Consider the following 18,082-nt stretch of genomic DNA (forward strand, 5'->3'; position numbering starts at 1 on the left):
CACTGGCAAAAGGCACAATAAAATGTGGGACATAGTAAAAAGGTGGCCATCTGCAAGCCAGACAGAAAGCTCTCACCAGAAACTGAATTGGCTAGAACCTTGGTCTTGGATTTCTAACCTTGAGACCTATGAAAAATAAATTTCTTTTTAAGCACCCAGTCAATGGTATTTTGTTATGGCCTCCTGGAGGTTACTAACAGAGAAAGATACTAAAATTCTTGAAAAGTTCAAGGCTTGGCTGATCTTTGCAGACTGGAGCTGCAAAGAGAAGAGTATGTTATGGAACTGAACTCCCTAGTAGGAACAGAGATGACAGAGTCATGAAATAATAGAGGCCAAGGAGTGGCATTTAACCATCCAAAGTAAGGGGAGTACAATGTCATAATGATTGACAAGGTCAGTGTGGCAGCCAGGTAGAGGTCTGACCTGCAGAATGCTGTGAAGATTAAGGGACTTGTCATATTAGTAAAATCTTTTTGAGGCCAGTGTCTGGGGCATGCCAGGATATTCCCTTCAATATAAAGAGCAAATGATTGTGTTGCCCATATTGCAACAATAAGAAGGAAGCACAATGCTTTATTGGCCTCTTCTGTGCTAGAGGAAGCATATGCTACACTGGTGAATATGGTGCCAATCCATGTCATGGCTGAAATGGAAGGCTTCCAGCTTTGAATGGGGCATAGAGCAGGAAAAGGCTCTGTAGCAGGTCACACTGCTGTGCAAGCAGCCTTAAAGAGTGTGCCACAGACCTCGAACACCCTGTGGTATGATGGGTATCTGCAGAGAGAAAAGACACCAGGTGGCATTTATAGTAAGTCCTCATGGAAGAATCAAAATGTATCAAGGCAAGGCCACCTGCAGCAGAAACTGATAGTAGTAGTAGTAGTAGTGGTAGTGAAAGGCATTCACTCATATCTGACTCTTTGCAACCCCCTGCACTGTAGCCTGCCAGGCTCCTCAGTCCATGGAATTCTCCAGGCAAGAATACTGGAGTGGGTAGCCATTCCCTTCTCCAGGGTATTTTCCCAACTCAGAGATCAAACTCAGGTCTCCTGTATTGCAGGCAGATTCTTTACTGTCTGAAACACCAGGAAAGCTAATACTACTGTTCAAAAACCACCCTAATGGCAGAAAGTGAGGAGGAATTAAGAGCCTCTTGATGAAGGTGAAAGACGAGAGTGAAAAAGCTGGCTTAAAACTCGATATTCAAAAAACAAAGATCATGGCATCCGGTCACATCACTTCATGGCAAATAAAAGGAGAAACAATGGAAACAGTAATAGATTTTATTTTTCTGGACTCCCAACTTGCTATGGATGGTGACTGTAGCCATGAAATTAAATTTACTCCTTGGAAGAAAAGGTATGACCAACATAGACAATGTATTAAAAAGCAGAGACATTACTTTGCCTACAAAGGTTCCTTGTAGTCAAAGCTATGGTTTTTCCAGTAGTCATGTACAGATGTGAGAGCTGAACAATAAAAAAGGCTGATCACCAAAGAATTGATTCTTTCAAACTGTGATGTTAGAGAAGATTCTTGAGAGTCCCTTGGACAACAAGGAGATCAAAGCAGTCAATTCTAAAGAAAATCAAACCTGAATCTTCATTGGAAGGACTGATGCTGAAGCTGAAACTCTAATACTTTCGCCACCTGATGAGAAGAACTGACTCATTTGAAAAGACCCTGATGTTGGGAAAGGTTGAGGGCAGGAGGAGAAGTGGGTGACTGAGGATGAGATGATTGGATGGCATCACCAACTCAGCGGACATGAGTTTGAGCAAACCCAGGAAGTGGTGAAGAATAGGGAAGCCTGGCATGCTCTAGTCCATGGGGTTGCAAAGAGTCAGACACACTGAGCAGCTGAACAACAACAACTATTCAAAAACCAGCTACTAGCTTGGACAAAGGACACTGATAGAAATTGAACATCTGTCTGTGGGGCATCAAGTGGCTATGCAGGAGAACTACCTTTCATAAGCTGAATTCTACCAGGTCCCCCAAGTAGTAACTGTAGGCAGATTCAGCAACAATCCATTACAAGGTTGAAATAGCTCCAAGTCAGGCACGAGCAGAGCCAGAAGGCAGAACAGATCAATCATAGCCCTGTTTCTCACCATTGTTATACAGCATCTCTCTGTAAGTTCACACTTATGGCAGTGTATGGCAGTGTGAGCTCCCTTTCAGCTCACGCTGGCATAATGATCAGCTGATAAAGGAGAAAGAAGATTGAACTTGATCATGGATAGATTGGTTGGGTGTGTGGCTGGAAACTGAAAACAAACTTTTGCTGGAGTATAGCCCCATTCAGAGGTGGTCCTGGAAGATGGCCTTGAGGAGAAATACTACCAGCAGGAAAGATCTTTGAGTAATCCACCTGGATATTTACCTTGAGTGGAAAGAAAAGTGGCCTGAAATAAGACTACATGTGGTCTCATGGGCAATAATGAAAAGCTTGGCCAGTTGATCAACGGATTGTAAACACACACACACACACACACAGAAACTGGAAGATTGAAACAAGAAAAAATGAGGAGGAATCTTGTAGAATGACCTAAATGAGTGGCCTGAAATGTGAAGATTATTATGTTATATGGCAATGTTCTTCAGAGAGACCAAAATAATAAAGCCAACAATAACTTCACTCAGACTTTGTTCATGACACCCTAACTTGCACACTGGGTTCATAAACACAGTAACCATGACCGGAATGGATACCATACATGAGCTCAACAGCATGGGCTCCCACTTACCAAGGCTAAATTAATTCTTGAAGCTGCCAAATGTCTACTCTGTTTACAACAGAGACAAATGCTGGGCCTGCAATATGGCATCAGTCCTAGAGGAACCCAACTTGACACTTGGTGGTAAATGGGTTATGGGAAATAGGTGGGGAAACAGTGTCAGACTTTATTTTTGGGGGCTCCAAAATCACTGCAGATGGTGATTGTAGACATGGAATTAAAAGACACTTACTCCTTGGAAGGAAAGTTATGACCAACCTGCTGCTGCTGCTGCTAAGTCACTTCAGTCGTGTCCGACTCTATGCGACCCCATAGACGGCAGCCCACCAGGCTCCCTTGTCCCTGGGATTCTCCAGGTAAGAACACTGGAGTGGGTTGCCATTTCCTTCTCCAGTGCGTGAAAGTGAAAAGTGAAAGTGAAGTCGCTCAGTTGTGTCTGACTCTTAGCAACCCCATGGACTGCAGCCTACCAGGCTCCTCCATCCATGGGATTTTCCAGACAAGAGTACTGGAGTGGGGTGCCATTGCCTTCTCCGATGATCAACCTAGATAGCATATTAAAAAGCAGAGACGTTACTTTGTCAACAAAGGTCCGTCTAGTCAAGGCTATGGTTTTTCCAGTGGTCATGTATGGATGTGAGAGTTGGACTCTGAAGAAAGCTGAACGCCAAAGAATTGATGCTTTTGAACTGTAGTGTTGGAGAAGACTCTTGAGAGTCCCTTGGACTGCAAGGAGATTCAACCAGTTCATTCTGAAGGAGATCAGTCCTGGGTGTTCTGTGGAAGGACTGATGCTAAAGCCGGAACTCCAGTACTTTGGCCACCTCATGTGAAAGTTGACTCATTGGAAAAGACTCTGATGCTGGGAGGGATTGGGGGCAGGAGGAAAAGGGGACAACAGAGGATGAGATGGCTGGATGGCATCACTGACTCGATGGACGTGAGTTGAGTGAACTTCGGTAGTTGGTGATGGACAGGGAGGCCTGGCGTGCTGCGATTCATGGGGTCGCAAAGAGTCCGACATGACTGAGCGACTGAACTGAACTGAAATGAACTGAGGTCTTCTGCCCTGGAAGGAGCAGATTTATCTTGATGGCATTAACAAATATTCTGGTTATGAGTGTGCCTTCCCTGACCAGAGGCCCTTAGCCAGCACAATGGATCAGTGTTTAATCCACTGACATGGGATCCTCCAAAATACCTTATCAGAACAACACATCCACTTTATGGCCAACAAGGGAAGGCAGGGACACAAGACCATGAGACTTACTCAGCCTATTATTATACTTCAGAACTGCCAACTTGATAGGGCAAGAATATAGTCTTTTGAGGACACAGGTGAGGTGCCAGCTTTATGATGATAATCTGAACTTATGGGGACTGTTTTCCATGGCACAATATACTTTTCTATTGCCTAAATCAATATCCATTATATATTTATATATAATCTCTATATATAAAAATATTGTAGAAATGGGTACAGAAACTGAAGAATGGTCATTGGAATAGCCTTGCTTAACATCACTGGAAGTGACACTTTGAGCAAGCTTTCATTAAAACTTATTCTATTGCTGCTTTGTGACCTCTTTGGGCTTTTAACCATGAAAGCAGCAGGCAGAGAAAGCGGTCATCATCTCAAGAAGTTAATTAACACTAACCACCAAGAGGAGATAGGGTCACTTGCTATACAATGAAAGCAAAGAGAAATATATTTGTTACTTCAGTGATCCACAGGAGTTTCTCTTGACACTTTTCTACCCATTTGACTACAAATGGACATGTGCTCCAGTTACAGCCCCAAAAGGGTTTGATGACCATAAGTTTAAATCCCCCAAGGATAAATGAATGGGTCACTCCAGTCTGTAAGTCTCATAGACCAGCAAAGGTCCTGGCTCAGGGTTAGAAAAATCTAAAGTATATATAAAGTGGGGAGAAAATAGGTTTCCTGAGGAAATGAGAAACTTGGCGAACGTGAATCTCCATCTCAGAATCAATTTCCAGGGAACTTGACCTAAGATAGTGTTCATCATTTCATGATTATCAATCTACCCACTTCTGTAATTTTCCCCTACTATGCTCAGTCACTCATATGTGAGCACAGAGGAGGTAGGTTGCTTCTTTTCAGATGAAGAGGGACTGATGGATAAAAACGGGGTTCAGAGACATGAAAGTTTGAGATCAGAGTACCTACGCATGGAAGTATTTGAGTAACTAGGGTAGAAGGATGTTGTTTAGTTGCTAAGTTGTGTCTGACTCTTTGTGACCCCATGGACAGGCTCCTCTGTCCATAGGATTTCCCAAGCAAGAATACTGGAGGGGGTTGCCATTTCCTTCTCCATGGGATCTTCCAGGTTTGATCCCTGAGTGTCTTGCATTGGTAGGCGCATTCTTTACCACTGAGCCACCTGAGAAGGTCTGGGGTAGAAGGATAGCAGATTTTAATATAAAGGTGAATGTTCAAGTTCATGTATTTTGGAGGCAAAGTTTGCGGTGCTCATGTGTCCCACCATCTGGTACTGGAGCAAATGGCTCAGTAAGAAGGTCACCGAACAAAGAAATCAAGAAACCTGATGTCTAACGTGTGGTCCGTGTGGTTGTTAACTTTGCCTAAGACAAAGAAGGGCAAGTATTGAAAAGTAGATGGTGAATCAAGTGTTAAATCTTAACAAATAAAGAAGCATGATGAAGAACGCCTCAAATGATTATTAGGGAAAGGGGAGAAAGTGGTGTGGTCATGGGATTTGAGCCTCAGAGTCTAAGGGCTTTTACAAAAGGGATGGAGGAACCGTTTGGTAGTGGCTGTGGGAGGCAAAGAGAAGGGTTACCAAATATCCCAATGCAGGATTACAATGAATTTAAGACAAAAGATCTCCATTTGATAAAAGTCAGCCAAGTTTTAGTTAGAGCAGGAGACAAGAGAGGAACCAAGGAGGTTAACATTATTTATCTAGAGCACACATAATGCAAGTGATAGAATTAGGATCCAACTCCAACAAGCCTCACACTGAGTTTTCACAGAAGAGAAATACAAAGAAAATGTGCAAATTATATCTTGTGCTCCTGTTGATGTTACACCAGTTAATAAGTGCTTGGTGGTCAAATACCTTTGAGAAATGTCAACATAAGCTATTGTAAAGTATAATCAGTCAAAGATACTACTAGGTAGATGATGGAGGTCTTCACATCAAACAGAAGATGGAAAAAGGGGCTTCCTTGGCTATCCAATAGTTAAGACTCTATGCTTCCACTGCAGGGGGCATAGGTTTGATGCCTGGTTGGGAAAGTTCTCTATGCCATGAGGTATGGCCAAAGAAGAAACTATAAATAATTTTTAAAAATCAAATAAAAAAAGAAGATGGATAAAATGTTTCACAAAATACATATAAAGTAATGCATATAAAGGCCCAATCACAAAAACATGCATGGGCTTACTGTTGGCAAACTCAGATGTCTTTTTGTATTTTCTATCCCCACTCTCAAGGGGCCAAGAATCCTTTCAAGGGGCCAAGAGTCTTCAAACTGCAGCTTGGGTCATTGACTCTAGTTCTTGGCTTGTTATTACCTCCACTCCATAGCACTCCACACTCTGAAACTTTCTTTTTTTCCCATTTCATCAACAAGGGTTAGTCAAAGTGTACACTTGCCAGGCATTGCAGGTGAGCTAGCTTGTTCAGACTGTAAAATGTTATTAACCATTCAATAACCATTTTCCTTTAAGACAGGAGAGAAACTACATTACAGGTAACATAAATAACAATTATAAGATACATTTGATTTATGAATTTTAATGTGTGCAAGCAAGTATTTTTCCACTTGAAATAAAATATGATATTTAACATTTTATTGCTTTGTTTTTTATAACGAGGCAATTATTGATATCACTTGGGATATTTTAATTAAAATTATCATGTGTATGTGAAGGATGGTATGAGTATTAAATGATATTTTAAACTAATAACAAACAAAAAATATAGGCAGGATCCTTTAAATGCTTTAATGTGTTATCTCACCTGGAGGAACTTGAAAAGAGGTCACCTATCACCTGGTGACCAAAACTGCAATTTCTCAGCACAATGAATGTGTGGTGGTGGGAATTTTAAGCTCCACTTCAGAACAGAGAGGATTTATATTTTAGCAGGTTGTTAAACTGCTACTTACTGTTGCCTTGAAATCTTACCACCATGATATTAGCCAATCATCTCCATATGTATTGGGACCCATCCTGCCTGTTGCTTCCCCGCAGTCACTCTGTCCCTTAAGATGACAAAAGAGGCTGCTCAGAGCTGCAGAAATGAGGTTCCATCTGGAGTCCCTTTTGTTGCTTGTTTATTTATGCTCACAACATGGGCAGTGCCCGATCCTGTCAGGGGGTGAAGCCCATTCTTCAGTCTGTTCTGCTCTTTTGATCAGTAGAAGCCCGGAACAGCACAGCTTATGGTCCCTTGTCCACAGGCAGCTGCCTCCTCTGCATACCATCTCACCAAGAAGCCTTCAGCTGGCCGAGGGGACTGTGCATGCAGCTGTAGGGATTGATGGGCTCTTAATGCAGGGGGACAGTTGCTTTGTCTCATCTTGACAATGCTGCTATTTAAATCCTCGGGGCGGGAACCGTGACCCAACCACACAGCTAATGAGGTTGGCTCGCTCAGCTCAGTCTACCCTCTGAATGTTAGCTAATTTCAATGTCCCCGAGCACAAAGGCTCAGGAGGCCCAGGATTGTGTGCAATGGTGTACAGTGACTCTTGCTTGTGGAAGTGGGGCCCCTGGAGGCTCCAATCTTTTGGAGAGAAGTTCAAGCTAGGTATGGGGCAATGGGACAGGGGAAGCAGACAGATGAACATTTTCCAGGCCTTCTTCATAGACTGTTTTGCGTGAAGGTCCTAGAATGGACCTCCAAGCACATTTTATCAGCCTTCAAGCCTGGAGGTGGAGCAGGGGTGACTTGGCTAAAACAAATAAGAACATAAAACTTCAGGGCAACACTTCTAGACCCCTAGGTCACTGCTTCATCCCCACAGCAAAGTCCTTCACCTAGAGCCTCATCCGAAAGAGGATGACACCCTCACTTTACTTAGGTTTAAACCATAGTTATTTTTTAGTTGCTTGATTGTGTCCGACTTTTTGTGACCCCATGGACTCTAGCTCACCAGGTTCCTCTGTCCATGGGATTTCCCAGGCAAGAAGACTGGAGTGGGTTGCCATTTCCTTCTCCAGGGGATCTTCCCAACCCAGGGATCCAACCAGAGTCTCCCGCTTGGCAGGTGGATTAGTTACCACTGAGCCAGCTGGGAGGCCCCATAAACCATTTAATCATCCTTAATTCTTCCTCCCACTTCCTGTTACCCTCTGTGCACACTCAGGCACTATTTCCCGAATTAAGCCCCATTCAGCCCTTCTTTGGGAGAAGGCAATGGCACCCCACTCCAGTACTTTGCCTAGAAAATCCCATGGATGGAGGAGCCTAGTAGGCTGCAGTCCATGGGGTTGCTGAGAGTCAGACACGACTTCACTTTTACTTTCACTTTTCACTTTCATGCATTGGAGAAGGAAATGGCAACCCACTCCAGTGTTCTTGCCTGGAGAATCCCAGGGACGGGGGAGCCTGGTGGGCTGCCATCTATGGGGTCACACAGAGTCGGACACGACTGAAGTGACAGCAGCAGCAGCCCTTCTTTGCTTTCCCACCTTCACCTTGGTTAACTGCCCATGACCTCACTCCTTGACCATAACAATAACTTTCCAAACGGTCTCCCTTCCCCTCAGAATTTGCTCCACCAGTTCACCTGCATGCTACACCTACATCCAGTTTCTGAAAACTCCTTTTCCATTTTTTAAAGGAAATGCATTTTACTTTGAAACCAAATACCAATCCTGAACATAATAACATACTAATATTGAAACTTGACCAACTGTTGTTAAAAGGACTCACAAGTTAATAAGGAAAACTCATTTTTAACTAGACATATCCATTCATCAATAAGTAATTTGCCCAAACTTCAAGAAAAGTCAGCTTAACAAGAAAAGTTCAACTTAACAAGAAAATTTCAGCTTAACGACTGAACAACAAGTCTAAAGTAATTCTTTTTATAATATATGGAAATGATTTGCCCAAGATTCAACTTTCAAAGGCATTGTGAGCTCACTTCCTACAATCTCAAACTTGAAAACTCCTTTTCTTAGAGCCTTCCTCTGCTCAAGAAATTGCTATGGCTCTTCATGGTCACTGCAATAAGGTTTACATGTGAGGTCAAAATTCAGACCAATGACCTTTCTTATCAAATCTTCAACTGTTCCCTGTGTACCTCCTACCAACATGAGTACTTCACCCTTCCCCCTGAAACTGTAGGCGTTCTCACCTCCACACTTAAGTAGTCCCTCCTCCTCCCATTTAGAAGTTCTCCATTTCTTTCTTCTCAGGCAAATTCTACACTCTTTTGACCCCAGACCAAGCTTCCTTCCTGCACTGAATACTGTAACTCCTCCATCTCTCACTCCTCTGGCCTTTGACCTCCTGGAGTTTTTACTGTCTTCATTGCATATTTGAGCATATTTGTTACAATTTACCTGCATTTTAGATGTAGTTGTACAGCTGTGTCCTATGTCTTTTCAAACAATTTACAAATATTTCCACTTGGTCTCCCATGATGTCTAATAGATAACTCTACCACAACAGGTGCCTAATACGTCCTCACTATACTGAATTGTAAGCAAAGTTTGGATGTGCTTTTTCTCTCAAACCAGCATTTATTGGCACCTTCTACATGAGCCCTCCAAAAGTTGGCACTGATACTATCCTGTAACTCCTAAAACCAATTATAGGTGCCAAGTCCCTGATAAACATAAAGCAATTCAATTTCCACCTATTTCAAACAATTCAAGACTCAATCAAAATCCAGAGGGGAATCAAGACAATTCTCCAAAATTTATCATAATGGGATTGGTGTACATGGTGAAAACACATCATGGAATCTAGCATAATGTGCAATAAACTTGAAATTAACGAGAGCTCAGCCCTGTACTGTTTTGTTTTGTTTTTAATTTATTTATTTTAATTGGAGGCTAATTACTTTACAACATTGTAGTGGTTTTTGCCATACATTGATATGAATCAGCCATGGGTTTACATGTGTTTCCCATCCTGAACCCCTCTCCCACCTCCCTCCCCATCCCATCCCTCTGGGTCATCCCAGTGCACCAGCCCTGAGCACCCTGTCTCATGCATCAAACCTGGGCTGGTGATCTGTTTCACATATGATGATATACATGTTTCAGTGCTATTCTCTCAGGTCATCCCACCCTCGCCTTCTCCCACAGAGTCCAAAAGACGGTTCTATACATCTGTGTCTCTTTTTCTGTCTCGCATATAAGGTTATCGTTACCAGTATACTGTATTGGTGTTTTTCTTTCTGGCTTAATTCATTCTGTATAATAGGTTCCAGTTTCATCCACCTCATTAGAACTGATTCAAATGTATTCTTTTTAATGGCTGAGTAATATTCCATTGTGTATATGCACCACAGCTTTCTTATCCATTCGTCTGCTGATGGACATCTAGGTTGCTTCCATGTCCTGGCTATTATAAACAGTGCTGCGATGAACATTGGGGTACACGTGTCTCTTTCAATTCTGGTTTTCTCGGTGTGTATGCCCAGCAGTGGGTCATATGGCAGTTCTATTTCCAGTTTTTAAAGGAATCTCCATACTGTTCTCTGTAGTGGCTGTACTAGTTTGCATTTCCACCAACAGTGTAAGACGGTTCCTTTTTCTCCACACCCTCTCGAGCATTTATTGTTTGTAGATTTTTGGATCGCACCCATTCTGACTGGCGTGAGATAATACCTCATTGTGGTTTTGATTTGCATTTCTCTGATAATGAGTGATATTGAGCATCTTTTCATGTGTTTGTTAGCCATCTGTATGTCTTCTTTGGAGAACTGTCTGTTTATATAACTTTTCCAAGCCTTGGTTTCCTTTTTTGTAAGATTTCATAACATCTTGCTTCTAACTGAGTGGAGGATTGAATGTGGTAGCATGTGTGAGAGCTCTTAGCACTGTCTCTGGTTGTGGTGGGTGCTTGCTGCATTTTGTGTTTTCTTGCTTGTGACTGGTCACCAAGGGAAGAACTCCACACATCACTGATGGCTGTCCCATGTTGCGCAGAGGAGTCAAAGGTGATGAATAGCTACTTGCATCTTTCCAGAAGTACAAAAGGATTCACCAACCTCAAAATGTTTTAATTCATGATAGCACCATGGGCCTTAAAGAAAATACTTCTTCCCCAGCTCCATGTCCACCCATCTGACCCTTTTCTCTAAGTTCTGGAATCAGATTGACCACGCTCCAGATGCTGGCAGTCCAGCTCCATGTAGTTTCTTGGGACCTCCCTCTGTCTTGATACTTCTCTGCTGCAGAGTGGGCTGAAGCTGCAGAAACAGGCAAATGGGCAGGCAGCTGGGCAGAACTTGAATTTCACTCACCATCCTGTACCCCTCCAAAGGCAGGATTCGATGTTCACCCTGAATGGGCCTTAAACAGAGTGTTCTGTTAATTCACAAAGTATTCACAGAGCTGTCCCTAGAAAGAATAAAATATAGTGTATAGAAGCAGTTTAGAAATTATTGTAAAAAAAAGGGGGGGGGGAAGCATGTTACCTTTTCACCTCAGTGTAACAAACCGTCCTCCCAGGACACCCGGACCTGGGTGTGGCACCCACTTCTGCAGACCTTTAGAGAATGGTTTTCCCTCCTCTGCTCTGCAACAGGTAGGAATGGTGGCGCTAAAGATGAAGAACCTGCCGCCAATGCAGGAGACATAAGAGATGCGAGTTTAATCCCTGGGTTGGGAAGATACCCTGGAGGAGGGCATGGCACCCCTCTCAAATATTCTTGCCTGGAGAATCCCCATGGACAGAGGAGCCTAGCCGGCTACAGTCCATGCGGTCACAAAGAGTGAGACACGACTGAAGCATCTTAGGACCCAGACCTGTACCATTCACCACCATTGCCCCTGGCATCTCACGGATTTCCTTCTTTCTGAGAGAAATATGGCATTTCAGATGTGACGGCTTCTCTCTCAAGCTATGTGCTTGCTCTGATGAGTGATATCACTAGGGCTCCCTCAAGGATGGCTCGTTATGAGCAAAAACTGCTCAGATAAATCAGGGTGATCTAAGGGAGAGGAGTGGGGCTGGGGAGACTCTTTCGCTTACTCTCTACCAGACCAGCATTGCTAGGAGAATCATAGCAGAGCAGATTCCAGTGAAAGAGGGAAACCAAGGGGTCCAAGTGACAGAGCACAGAGTAGAGTCCAGGATACACCAAATCTGGTCTTTCTCTGCCTCACTGGAACAAAAAGTATCACCACCTGGTATTCTGTAAAGCAGGCTCCTCAGCTCCTGCTGCTTCCACTCTTGCAACCACCAAGTTTGTTTCCATAAGTTTATAGAAGTAAATCTTCTCTGCCTCCACTGAAGTTGCTTAGGATAAACGGTCTAATCAGGAAAGCAAGCAGGTATAACTACATTACTGTAGCTGGGGCAGAGGGATAAAAGAAAGTGGATTCTAGCAATATTTAAGGCAAAACTCAAACAATTGTAGCTGTCCACTACAACGGAGCCACCTGTCCAATAACACAGAAAAGCAAAAGTAAAAATGTCAGTTTCTCAGTCATGTCTGATTCTATGGGACTCCATGGACTATAGCCTGCCAGGCTGCTCTGTCCATGGGATTCTTTATACAAAAAGACTGAAGTAGATCCCTTCTCCAGGGGATGGATCTTCCTGACCCAGGGATTGAAGCTGGGTCTCTCACATTGCAGGCAGATTCTTTACCATCTGAGCCACCAGAGAAGCAATTACATAGTGAGATCCCCATCAATGAAGCTGTCCAAGAGGGATCTGGCAGGGTCATTTGTGAGAGCATTCCCCACCGGGTGGGAGGCTGGACTAGATGGTCTCCAGTTTTAGGCATCTTCAGATCTTCTATGGGAAGGACAAACTACCCATATAAGGTGATACAGGGGACAGAAAGCAGTGTACTCAGCTCCAGTACTGCACTCAGGTCTGGCATACAGATCACAGGGCTTAGTGTTGGAGACTGTGCTAGATCTCCCTCTACGTCTGTCTATCACCTTCTCTGATCTAATCAGTGAGTTCTAGACAAGTTCCTATTTCCTCCTTTTGTGGAGAGGAATATTAAATGTTAGTGGCATTCTTGAGGGAGAGTTTTCCCTTGGACTACCATTTTATGGTTACTTGAAACTGCATTTAGACAGAAAGAAAGAAGTGACAAAATGTACTGACTGCAGCCTCTTGATTCCTGTTCTATTCATGGCTTCTGCTGGAATCCGATGGCCTCTGAGGAGGGGCTCAGTGATTCTCCCAGAGATCCATTCCCAAGAGACCACAGATATCCTCTAGAGAAGTAGCATCTTGCATATTCAAAGACATTATTTCAGCAATTCTTCCCCATTCTCTCCCTTGTATTACGATTTTTTTCATTTTCTGCTGAAATAGCTCCATCAGCATATGAAATATTGCTTTATTCCTACTTTTCTCATCTTAAAAAGACCCTTCTTGTGATCCTCAGTTCCCTACCAGCCACTAACTGGTGGCTCCCCTTGCAACAAAATCCTTGAAAGAATTATCTCTATTCACTTTCTTCAATTTCCCTTTTACATTCTCTCCTAAACACAATTCAATCAATACTTTGGCCACATTAGACCACTAAAACTGATCTTATCATGGTCATTGATGACCTCTGCATTGCTGGACTTGTCTTCATTCAGCTGACCCTTTAGTAGCTCTGACCCGGTTGATAACACTCTCCTCATTGATACATTTTCTGAGCGTGGCTTTCAGACCACCACTCTCTCCTGATTTTCTGTCTGCCTCACTGGCCACACCTAAGGCTCCTTTGCTGGCCCTTTCTCCTTGCTTCTACTTAATAGAGGATCACAAGGCTCATTCCTTGAGCCCTCTCACCTCTATCTACTCTCATCTCTTGTGGCCTTCAGTCTTACAGCCTTAAATAACATCTGTATCCCATTAGCCCTCAAGTTTATATTTCTATTCCAGATCTCTCTTATAAATTACCATCCCACTAACAGGCTAGCATCATCAAGTTCCACTTGGAACTCTGATAGAAACATTAAAAGTATCATGTCCAACACCAGATCCCTGTACTTCCTGGAGTCTTCTTCAGCTCAGTAAATGGCAACTCCATCCTTTAATTTACTCAGGTCAGAACTTTTGTCAAAATCCTTGATTTCACTCATTCATTTATATAATATATCAAAATCATCAGGAAAAACTATACGGCCACCTTTAAAAATATTTCTCGAATCTGGACACTTGCCACCGTTTATAAATAAAGCTACAGCCCTAAGTCACCACCACCTCTCACTCAGATTATTGCCATTGGCTCCTAGCTTGTCTTGTAGCTTTCACCCCCTCTTCTGTCTAATCTCAACAAAGCAACAGGAGAAAACTCTTAAAAACTAATTAGTCCATGTCAGTCTTCTGCTCAGTTTCCTCTGGCTTCCCATCCTACCAGGATTAAAAAGTCCTAAAATATTCTCTAGAGTCTTATGTGATCTGGATTCCTGTTGCACTCTTAGCTCATTTCTTCCCATCCTCTCCCGCTTCTCTCCATGCCAATCACCTCAACTTCTTGCTGCTATTTGAGTTCACCCAGTACATTTCTGCTTCAGGACCTTTGCACTGGCTCCACCTAGAACAGATGTGAGCATATCTAACTCCCTCAGTTCCTTTCAGTCTTTGCTCAAATATTCCTGCTTCTGAGACATTCCTCAACCACCTTAATTCCAAACACAACACTCCACCCTCATGCAAGACTTCCAATGGCCCTGACTCATGTTTACCTTTTAAAAATTTTCTATACCACTTCTCTCTTTTAATATGCTATATAATTTACCTACTTTTTAATGGGGCTTCCCTGGTGGCTTGGAGAGTAAAGAATCTGCCTGCAATGAAGGAGACCTGGGTTCAGTCCCTGGGTTGAGAAGATCACTAGCAGAAAGGAATGACAACCCACTCCAGTATTCTTGCCTGAAGAATTCCGTGGACAGAGGAGCCTGTGGGCTACAGTCCGTGGGGTCAGAAAGATCTGTATCTAGTGTTTAATATTTGCCTTCCTCCCCTCTCTCCACAGCCTGCTTGCCTATAAACACCATCAGGAGACGGGTCTTTTTTTTTTTTTTAATATTTATTTAGTTACTTACATGGTTGTGCTGGGTCTTAGTTGCAGCATGCGGGTTCTTTGATCTTCCTTGCAGCGTGATGGATCTTCAGTTGCAGCATGCAAATTCTTAGTTGTGGCATGTGTGATCTAATTTCTTGATCAGGATTTGAACCCAGGCTCTCTGCACTGGGAACATGGAGTCTTAGCCACTGGACCGCCAGGGAAGTCCCTGGGGCTTTGCTTTCTTTACTGATTCATTATCAAAGCATGAAACAATGCCTGGCACAGAGTAAGCACTCAGCAAATCTCTGCTGAATGCAAGAATTAATTATTATTAAACCATTTCATTTTCCCCTCACAATAACACATTTAGACACAAACCAAACTCAGAGAACTATACGCAAGGGTCCATTTCCTCAGAGATCCTTGCAGGCGGCAAGGCGAAATCAGATTGTCAATACTGCTGTGTGACTAGCAGGTCTAAGGGGGTCAGCTATACCAGCCTGTATATTAGAAAGAGTCTGCACCATCCTCCTGGTAAGGATGGCTTCTCAGTCAATCAATCTGTGCAGCAACCACAATACTCACTGTGAGAAGACATGAGGCGTTAATACAAGGTCCCTGCTCAAAAGGCAACACTTAGCCACATAAAACAATAAGCAGACAACACCAGGCAGTATATCATCAAGTGCTAAATTGGGTGTTATTGAATCTAAGTGTTGTTAGAGTTCAGAAAGGGGAGAAATCAATGTGCACTGAAGCTGTGCCCAGAGCTCTGGGTCATCACTACTCATGGTCCTTGAGGACAGGGGCTATGTCATCTTTTTATTTTCCTTCTGTTTCACTTTTTTTCCTTTCTTGTCTACTTGCCTGCCTCCTTCCTTCCTTTATCTTCCTTTCCATAGACCTAGCACAGTGATGTGCCTGTAATAGGTACATAACAACTGTTTTCTTTGTATTTTACCTAACTTCTCTATGAAAGAATTTTAAATGGCTTATAAGGATATAAACTAAATAAATAAACAAGCTTAAAAAGAAGGCAACAAAGAAAAGGCAAAACAAGGCAAGAGTCATAAAGCTGGACCAAGAAAAGAGGAAAATACTCTTAAAATACAAGCCATAAAAGACCTTACCTTTGCAATAGATGAACCACTAGTTTGGCCGCAAGCTTTCACACAAACTATTTGAAAAGGACAATCTGATTAATTACACAATTTACAGTATCCTTATGACAAAAACAGATGAATTGTTCAGCAGATACTAAACTATTCCAGATCTCTAAGAAATACTAGAGTCCTCAGTCTCCCTAGAGTCTCCCTAGAGTCCTCAGGGGACAGACATATTATAATGTAATAAACAGTATCCTTGAGGAGCTTCTTTGTGTAGACTCAACCATGATTGTCACAGTGCTGTGTAATATACACATATTTTCAATTGTTTCGGAGTATTCTTATTTTGTTAAACTTAAGATAATGGACAATCCATACATTTAATTATGGCCCATGTCCATAAATTTAACAAGGTAAAAAGAAGTAGGGCAAATTTAAGAAAGAGATTGCTTTAAAAACTTTATAGTCTATAACCACTCTGCACATGTGTGTGCACACACACACACACAGTCTTCAATCGAACTAGAAATAATCTTATCATGTCTTGCACACACTACTTTTTATGTTTAATGTTGTCTGTACTTCCTAGATTTCTCCTTCTAAGTTTTAAGTTCATCAAGTCCAAATGTGAAATGGCATCTTACAGCAACTGGCATCTTGTCTTGCTCTAAATGAATATATTTTTTATTCAATAGATATTTATAAATTTTCTGCCATGTCTTAGATACTGTTTTAACAACAAACAAAATCTGAAATGGCTTGCCCTCAGTGGGATTTACAATGAAGGAAGCGAAGGAGAGAAGACAGACAAGAACAGATATAAATTAGTAAATTACATAGTATATAAGACAGTACAACTTGTTCTGAAAAAAATAAATAATGGAGTGGGACAAGAGGGATTTGCAGATATCTGCGGGAATAATATCTTGGGTGGGCTTCCCATGTAGCTCAGTCTGTAAAGAGTCTGCCTGCAATGCAGGACACCTGGGTTTGATCCCTGGGTTGGAAAGATACCCTGGAGAAGGAAATGGCAATCCACTCTAGTATTCTTGCCTGAGAAATCTCATGGACAGGGGAGCCTGGCAGGCTACAGTCATGGAGTTGCAAGAGTCAGTAATGACTGAGTGACTAAGCACAACTCCCAAATAATCATGTTTTATTGGAATTATTGTTCAGGATAACAGTATATAGAGAGATATAAGACATATAGAAAGACAAATATGGAATAATAGAAGTTCTATATTTTCTGGGATAACAGTGTGTTGTTTAAAAAGCAGAAGTATGTATTTTCAATGACAAATGATATTGTTGTGATGGCCAGACTGGAAGGAAAATGCCTTAGTCAAAATAGGCTAGGTAAGCTTCCTATAGTAACAAACTCTGGAATCTCATTGGCTTAGTACAAAATGATTTAGATCCCATTCTGAGTCTATATTATGACAGCAGTTCTCATAGGAGATAAACCTTGCCAAGATCATTATCAATAATAATATCTGGAAAGCTTTGCTTTAGGCCCTCCCTGAATCTTAAGGAGTTCATAAAGTGTTTGTTAAAAAATGATTAAACCCATACTCTTCAATAAGAACTATATGTACATTTTGTGTGTGTGCTCAGTCACTCAGTCATGTCCAACTCTTTGCCACCCCATGGACTGCAGTAGGCCAGGCTCCTCTGTCCTCCGTTATCTTGTGGAGTTTGCTCAAATTCATGTCCATCGAGTGGGTGATGCTATCTAATCATCTTGCCCTCTGCCACCCCCTTCTCCTTTTGCCTTCAGTATTTCCCAGCTGCTGCTGCTGCTGCTGCTGCTAAGTCGCTTCAGTCGTGTCCAACTCTGTGTGACCCCATAGGTGGCAGTCCAGCAGGCTCCCCAGTCCCTGGGAGTCTCCAGTCAAGAACACTGGAGTAGGTTACCATTTCCTTCTCCAGTGCATGAAAGTGAAGTGAAATCGAAGTCGCTTAGTCGCATGCGACTCCCAACGACCCCATGGACCGCAGCCTACCAGGCTCCTTTGTCCATGGAACTTT

The sequence above is a fragment of the Bos indicus x Bos taurus genome, chromosome 8, assembly GCF_003369695.1.
Source record: "Bos indicus x Bos taurus breed Angus x Brahman F1 hybrid chromosome 8, Bos_hybrid_MaternalHap_v2.0, whole genome shotgun sequence".
NCBI lineage: Eukaryota > Metazoa > Chordata > Mammalia > Artiodactyla > Bovidae > Bos > Bos indicus x Bos taurus.